Source organism: Callospermophilus lateralis, unplaced genomic scaffold (genome assembly GCF_048772815.1).
Source record: "Callospermophilus lateralis isolate mCalLat2 unplaced genomic scaffold, mCalLat2.hap1 Scaffold_329, whole genome shotgun sequence".
NCBI lineage: Eukaryota > Metazoa > Chordata > Mammalia > Rodentia > Sciuridae > Callospermophilus > Callospermophilus lateralis.
The window spans coordinates 703,918-712,837 of record NW_027513853.1 but is presented as its reverse complement, the minus strand read 5'-3'; the positions used below and the strand labels follow the sequence as shown (position 1 = coordinate 712,837).

Here is an 8,920-nt window from a genome sequence, read left to right as displayed (position 1 = left end):
CTTGTAATGCTTGATAAAGCAACATCTTATGCTAAATTGCCTTTAGTTTTGAGTACTAGAGAATACAGTATAGGATACTTATATAATAAGTTTGATACATGATGTTCTATTATGTTATAGATCTTACTTTTTTTGAGGGTTCGAGGAGTGTGTGTATATGTGTTTGATTTCAATATAAAGTGTTATTCTTTTTGCATAGAACAGTGAATCTGCAAACTAACAAAATCATTGATTTTAACATTTTAACAAGATTGGATGCCCTGGCTATAATGAAATCAAGTATGATCGATCTGAGTTATTCTAAGCATCATTTTGATAAGGGAACCACAGACTGCCTGATTGGCGCCTTGGTAATGGAGACCTTTCTCTCATACCTCACAGTTACTTATTGGGTTGAAAGGAATATGGAGAATAGTCATTAGACATCTCTATAGCCACCTGCTGCTGACCACTCGCCTCCTACAACAAAGCAGAGCAGATGAAATGTGTTAGTGGTAAAATCTTAACTCTGTTACTTGGGTCTAAGTCAAAGGCATACACCTGAAAATAAGCAGTTTTTAAAGTGAATTTCTTAATATTATGCAGAGCTTTTTAGGTCATTCCCTCAAGTAGCTGAAATGGCTGATAGACACCAAGCACCTCCCATCCAAATCTTTGACTTGTCTATTCTGATCAAGCTATATTTATCAAACAAATTTCTTAATCTGTTTTTCCCTGGGGTCAGATGTGATTTAGAATTCATCATTTTCAAGGTTCAGAATCTTAGACATGGTATGAAATATGCTGTATATCATTTAATACCCTCAAGTAGGGCTTAGGGATGTCCCTCAAAATCAAACATATCAGTAATTCTATATAGAACCGAGTGCATAAACACAGTAACTGGGACAAATGTATCACCTTGTCTCAGTTCAAGTTGGGTTTTTTGAAAGGTCAGAATTTTTGCTAAGAAGTTAGTCACAAAGAGAATTTTTATTTTCAAAATTTTTGGAGGGTTTCAAAATTGCTGATAAGGAATTGTGGGCTCTGATAACTGTGGTTCCCATAGTCGCACAATGAAAGGCAAATAATAAGAAGGCATGGTTCTCTGGCCCTTCTTGGAAATGGGAGCCTTTGGGTTCTACCCAGTGCCTACTGGGAAAGAGCATGTGAGCTGAGTATTTTCCTTGGAATTTTAAGGATACTCTGACGGAAAATGCTGTTTCCTGTCCAATCATAATCAGATGCCAGACTTCTTCCATAGCAGCTCCAGTGACAAGAACCAAGAGTTATTTAGCTACACTAACAGCCTCTATAAAAATAGGTATGGCTTCTCTCCCACGTCTGCTACATCAGCTTTCCTTTTTCATTAACTATCTGAATTATGACTGACTTCTTTTTGTGAGTATCACCATTGATACAATCTTTAGGAGTAGGATTACAAACTCCAATTTTATCTCAATTTAGGGGTGACAAGATAGAGCTCTGGAGGGGTGAAAAAGGTGCTACAAGCTTGGAAAATATTTCTAGGAGTTCTTGGGGATGTGGCCTGGATGTTGTTATCCTAATTTGTAACAATTATATTTTATAGTCCCAAATAACATATTCCCTCTAAAGTCAATCCTTTTATGCAAATACTTGACTTTTGATAGATTTTTCTCTCAGTTTTACTTAATTCACCCATTTTTGAAATTACCTATTGCCAGAATGGCCATTTAATACTCTGCACCAACCTTGACAGGAACCGTGGTCATCTGCATGTGTGTATATTGTGGCAAGTAGGCTCCTTGCATAGCTGATGTTGCAGGCATGTACTGAAAAGGAGGAGGAGGTCAGAATGGACAGTGGAAAACCATGCAAAATGGGGAGTACTCAGGGAATTTTGAGCTGGATATAAAATATATGGAGTTCTCCAAAAAGAAATTTAAATACGCTACCCTCAAAGGTTTATTAGTCCATGTAAATATGTCATATGAAAGAAATTTGTCAAACTATAAATTCCATGTTGTCTTTGGATTTCCTAACAAAGAAACACACAGGTGAAGATCATTAAAGTCTGTCATCATCAATAATTCAATATCACTAATGCATCATTCTAGATGATCTTTTCTCAGAAGACCTCATTATCATGTAGCAGCTCCCTGAGTTGTTACCTAGTACTGTTTCTACAGGTGGAGACCTAAATGTGGGTGTCTTATTGGACCTATCACTGAAGATTAGGCGAGGGAATTCTGATTTCCTGATGCTGAAGTCACTAACTCTTAAAGGCAGGAGGAATTTCTGGTCCATCTCAGGCTGTGTATGGCTCTGGCTTAGTCTGCACAAGAAGTTGCTGCTGGTTTTGAGTGTAAGAGGGGAAAATGCACCACCCTTTGTTCTTTTGAGCCACAATAGATACAGGCTGCATCAAACTCCTGTGGGCATCTCTTACAATTTAAACTATAAACAAACCAACATGGATCTAGTACCAGGTCAACCTCATTACCTTACCAAGTCCCCTGGACTCTAGTGAAATAAGTCACGAAGATCATGATTCAGTGCTCTCAAATTCTAAAACAGAAGGAATAGGTGAGGGAATATTTCCAATTTTTGCTACCATGTGTCACCTTCATCTTTTGCTGCATGAAATGGTACTTCGTGATATACCAGTGACATTAGTTGAAGAAGCTAGATGTGGCCATGTGTGAGTGCTAAATTTTGGCAAAGGGGAAACCTAGAGAACAAATTTTCAGTTTTTCACTTAATCAAGAAATATCTGAGTTTTTTTCTTTTTGGAAGGCAATGTGGGGTGGGGCTGGGGCCAGGCATAATAACTGTCATCATCGAACCTGTGATTAGATAGGGTAGGCACAGGGGTGCGTTAATTTACCCTCCTCTATTTGTAGAGACATATGATATTAATTTGCCACCTACTGGTCTGGTGCTGCCTAGTGAAAGATGACTCATCTGCTGGGCCAGAGGGCTGATCATAGATGCAGGCTGTAGTGACATGGTATGCTCCATTGAGGGAGTTAACACGGCACCCTGTGGATGGGAGACAGAAGCAACAAAGGATAAAATGAGAGTAGTTAAGATTCTATAATTACCTTTTGCACAGGAAATCCCTTTGTGAGTAATGTGAAGCAAAAATAACATCTTTCAGACTGGCAAGGGGTATCAATAATAAATAAGGTTCAAAAGTCTTAATAGATTGCTTTTCCTGAGACTTTGTAAGAGTGTTAGGGGAAATGGTATTTTGATATTCACTTCACAAAAATTCCTGCATTAAACACTACCCTCACTTAACTGGAAAGCTAGTCCAGCAGGAGGAGCTATAATAGCAAGCACAGATTACAGACTTTCCTTGGCTGGCAAAGGTATAAAATGCTTAAAAAAGACAGGTGATGTTTTCTGTAGTTGCAAAAGAATAGGACCAATAATAGTGATCTGTTTAAAAATGTTCTAAAAAAGAGAGCCCTTTGTTTCAAGATTAAGTTGTTGGGATCAAGAGCATTCTTCACTCACTCGGTGGTTCTCAGAACTTTTTGTGATTCTGGTGCCAAAAGAGGGAACATTAACCAACCAATTCCAAGTTCTTCCATTTCATTTAAAAATATTGGTCATTAAAAATCAAATTTTTTAAAAAAAATTTGGGGTACTGGAGATTGGACCTAGGGGTGCTTTACCGCTGAGCTAAATTCCTGGCCCTTTTTATTTAAGAAAGGATCTCACTAAATTGTTGAGGCTGGTCTGCAACTTGCAATCCTCCAGCCTCAACCTCTGAGCTGTTGGAATTACAGGTGTGTGCTACTGATCTGGACTAAATTAAATATATTTAAGAAAACAGGGAAGAAAAAAATCACTTATAATCCAGCCTCTCCCATAACAACCACAATGTGCCCCTTCCTGCCTCTGCATGTTTCTCCATAGTTGCAATCAGAGAACATGAAGAATTTCACATCTTGGGTTTTTACTTTTAACTTAGCATTGCACTAAAAAAAATTAATAGATTGCACAGTTGTCACTGTCATCATTTTTAATGCTTGGATCATGGTTCACTGACCATCTACACCAAAATTAATTATTTTTGGACTTTAATTGTTCAATTTTTTTCTATAAACTGTGGATTTTATCATTCCTCTTTTGCAGTTGGCCAATTACCTGATGGAGCAAGTATTCTAACATACTCCACAAGTACTAATGTACATTCTGGCATCATTGTAACTGATATCCTTTAAATAAGTTATTTGTTTTACTGATAATCTAATTATTGATATGCACAGTTGTGGGCAGAGGTATGTGCGCAGGCAGGCAATTTGGATCTGGGTGGGAAAAGGTAATGAATTCTCAGCAACGCTCTATATACATTCCTCATGTCTCCTGAAAGGATGATACACTAAAATATGTGCAATCTTTGTCTCTAAAAGTTGTAAAAGGGGGAAAAAAGATACATTCTACTTCTAATGTGCATTATCAAAAGCACAGAGTAAGATGAACATGACTCAGAAGTCCAGAAAATGGGGAAGGAGTTTCCTGATCTTTTTGCTCATGTACACATAATACACATCACAAATCCACACATGGCCATGAATATGTGCACATATGTGTCCCAGTATGAAATGTGTATATACCACATAATACATGTGCATTCATAAGCATCAAAGATATATTTTCCTGTGTTATAATATCAACCTGTTTTATTAGCTTCCTAAAGGTCATCTCAAGCATTTCTTGTTCAAAACTAGTTATGCCTGGATTGCTATTTTATACATACAGTCATATAGTACAGTGCCCACTTTAGGAGAGGTATTCTGGGATGAATTTCCATCTCATCTTAAGACCAAGAGCCAAGTTCTCTTCCTAAGCAACAGATCTATGTTTATCTCACAAACTCTTTAAACTGATTTTCAGGATCCCCATTCTGCACTTGTCATCAGAAAGCTGAGGTCCAAATCTATGGCTTTCTTAACAGTAAGCATGCAGGTCAGTGTAGGCATGCTTAGCTTTGTGATTTCATCTGAAGAGTAGCTCATTTAGAAAAAGTAGTACTAGATACACATTAGATCAACAAGTGTTCAAGTCACCAAAGAAATCACATTTGTTATTTATCTGAGTGCATTATACTACACTGTTCCTGATTTCCAAAGAGGCTAATAACACAGATGAAAATCTCTCTCTTTACTTTAGGGTTGCATTAAACAGAGTAAAAACATGAGTGTGGTTTTATCAAATATTGTAAAACATTGTCACTCAGATCTCCCCCCCAAACTGATGTGAGCAAGAAATAGTGTACTGCCCTCCAACGAAGTATGTTTTAAATTCTTATGAACAAATTTATTTAATGCTTACTACTGATTCATTTTAAACTTGTGCACTTTCATATTCCATGCTTAAAATTTCCCAAGTCCCTTATCAACTTTGGCAAGGGGTTTTAACCTGAAGAGTACACACATGGCTTACTTGCAGGCAGAACATTAGGCCACTGAGGTGAACAACTTACGGGTTGCTGCAGGATATATGGTTGAGGTTGCATCCAAGAAGGACTTTGCACCTAGAAAAGGGAGAATTTTAAAGAAACAATGATTTCCATTGTAATAATTGCCTAGTTCTCTTTTAATTGTGTTAAAAATCTATAGAAGGAAAATAAGGAAACAATACTATCAATGAGTAAAAAGATTATAAGGCAGTTAGCGTTCTTGGCAAACTGGTCACTCTGAATGGGATGAAATAATTATTTAGAACCAATTTCTAGTGGCCCACTCAAGAAGTATTTGTTGAGTATCAGGCAACAAAGAGAAAAAGGTGAATAAGACATGGGACCCACCCTCAATAAATTTACTGTCTAAAGCAGAGAAGATAAGTATGTAAAACGTCTCAAATTAGTGAAAAGTGTTACAATCAAGGTATGAACTAGGTGCTTTAGGATATGGATGAAAGAGGATTAATTCTAGAGCATCTGATTAGAAACTAACCCTCAAAGTATGGGCTGACTTAATAAAAATAACCAAATTCAATCTCTCTTTGATACTCAGGACATTAGGTTTCAAAAATCTTACATAGTAGTTAATAATTTCTACTTAGTGAGGAAAATAAATATCTGAAATTCAGATTGAAGAAATTAAACTTTAGTAACTATATCTGACATCTACAGTTAAAAGGGCATCCACACAGAAAAAAGACCCTCTGAACTGAGAAATAAGATGTGAGGGTCAGGCTTGTGGCAGGAATTCTGGCTTGTGTCGTTTGCCACTCGGGAGAGGGATACATCAGTCCCTTTTTGATGCCCAGGGCTTTCCAGAGTCTATGTAGTTAAAAAAAAATGTTTCAGTTTCCAATTCTTAACACAACCCTCTTGTATCCTGTCCACTAGTGTTAACTTCAGAGATTCTACAGAGAGACTATGGGGAAGAGTCATGGGGGAAGAATGCATTGTGATTTACCTTGATAGCAGAGCCCCGATACTTGTTTTCTCTGGTTTCCTTTGCCACCTAAGGCGGACCAAAGTTAAGTGCTTCTGCCTTGTTAACATTTCAGTTCTCTGGACTGCAGCCTTTCCCCGTTGGTGTACTGGTGGTTTCTTGCAGATGCTAATAATTTCTCAAATCCAACTACATAAGCATACGGTGGTTTAGTAGAGAAAGGCCCACTCCAACAGGAGTGGTGGGCCCTCCCTGGATAAATCATAGGGAGGCAAGCAGTTCCCTGTACATCCCAATGTGGGCCAAATGCACTCAGTTTTGATATGCTTCGGTCTTTATAATCTAGTCAGGTACAGCATTATGAGGTTAAGGGCTGTGACTCCTAATCCAATTTTCTCTCTTAAGCATCAAGCCAGCTATGGTCGATTTCTATTCCTCAATGTTCCCTAATTAGAAAATGGGAATAATAACCTATGCTTTTTAAACTCTTTGCCATTGGTTTTTAACCATCTTGGGGTCACAGATCCCCTTGAAAACCTAATAAAGAAAGAGACTGCCCCCACCCCCACTAATTGCACACACACACAAGCGACATTCTGCAGCACAGGTCACTTAAAGCTCATTCACTGGCCCTACCTGGTCCCTGAACGTATGGGGTTAAGAATCCATCTGAGATGTTATGTCACTGAGTGTCAGGCAAAGGGAATGGAATTCCACAGGTATCTTAGTATACAGAATGCCCAGGAGAGGAAATCAGGCCTTTGAAATGATAACGTTGTTTCCAGTTAGCTATATCAAATTTATTACCAAACTGGCCTTCTAATTTTTTATTCTATGAAATAATTCTGAAATGCACATTGATTTCATATTAAAGAAGGGAAAAGGTAGTGGAAAAAAAACATAATAGCTGAAATATCTATAGCAGCATAAGTTGAAATTAATATGTGCAATCTTTCATTTGCCTAAGAATAAGCTTATACATGCCCCTATTTGTAATGATATATAAATGACAGATTTCTAAGTTCAGATAGTTCAAAATTATCTCTTAACATCAGACATAGGAATTATTAGGGAAAATGCAAGGAAAATATATAAATCTTAAGTACTACACAACTAAAGAGGCATTAAGTGACTTCTATACCCAGCAGGTTGAAGAACCATGGTAAGTATAAACGACTCTCAGAGAACAAAGAAAAGGGAAAATGACTGACAATCAGGGGAAGGAACATACAATAATCTAAAGGCTGAGAGAGGTGGTGATTACTACTTTAAAATTTCAGTCTTAGGGCTGGGGATGTAGCTTAGTGATAGAGTTCTTGCCTCACATGTGCAATCCCCAGCAACACAAAAAGACAACAAAACCCCAACAACCCTTCAGTTTTAGTGCATCTAGTCACTTTTCTGTTATTCAAAGCTACTTTTATGTTTTTAAGACAGAACCAGCTTTGACATTGGCTTAGGTTAACCAATTTATTATTTAAGAAGTATAACTAATATATTTTTATTATAAGCCAGCTACTGATGATAATAGTAATCACAGCTAATATTTCGAGTGCTCATTAACACTTTTCATAGACTCAGTCCTGTAACTTTTTAAAACTTATGAGACAAGCTATTATTATACCCATTTTAAAGATGAAGAATCTGAGGTTACAGAAGTCAAATAACACAGCTGTTACAATAGATATTGTAGTCCTCTAAGATCAGAAATCAGGACTACAACATCTAATTCAATTGTTAAAACAAGAATACACCAAAGTTTAGTTTAGTCCCATAGAATAGCAATAGTCAAGAGAAGAGAACTCTCTCTCTCTGCAACTCAACTCCATTAGAAGCTCCTGTCTGGACTGGGCAGTCAACATCTGGAGGGGCTCTGATGCAGGGGAGAGGGCACGTGCACTCTTGGGGTCATGTAAAAGAGGAGCTACCCCTGAAGTATAATCAGATTGACCTTATGATAGTGCTTAATAGATTTCCTCAGTTGGGAATTTAAGGTAAAGCCTCTGCACAAAATAACACATATAAAATAGAGCTGCCTCTATTTTTTTTCTTTCTTTTGGTGGGCAGGCCCCAAATCTCATCTGCACTGTTTACTGAATGTAATCTAACTGACACACCTTCGTGTATAAGCATATTTACTTCTTTTATTAGTTTCTGCTGACAAAGAAATAAAAGCAAGATACACACCTATTCTGTATTTTACCTAATGGCATTTCTCTTAAATTTCAGTTTTTGGGACACCTGGCATCTAAAAGCTGGGCGGATAGTGGAGGAAGTATGTGGGTTTGTCTCAGTTCTAAATTGCCATGTTTCCAAGGACAGATAATGGGCAACCATTTCCCTGGCTTTATATATTTTCCTAAACATAAAAGCAAATTAGTCTACCAAATCAAAAGCAGCTTATTCTAAATTGGGTACCCAAAAGCTGCATAAAATGAGTTAAATTTCATTAAAAATATTCAGATTTTTAAGACACATTAAAAAATGCAGCAGAGATTCACGATCATAAGTTGTTGCACTACTGACAAATCCTAAATGTACAA

At 37.3% G+C, this 8,920-nt stretch overlaps 1 pseudogene; it reads right to left on the bottom strand.

The window, feature by feature from the left end:
• Positions 1-381: 381 nt before the first annotated feature.
• The window catches only part of LOC143387813 (RNA-binding motif, single-stranded-interacting protein 1-like), a 41,072-nt pseudogene continuing 32,533 nt past the window's right edge, over positions 382-8,920 (bottom strand).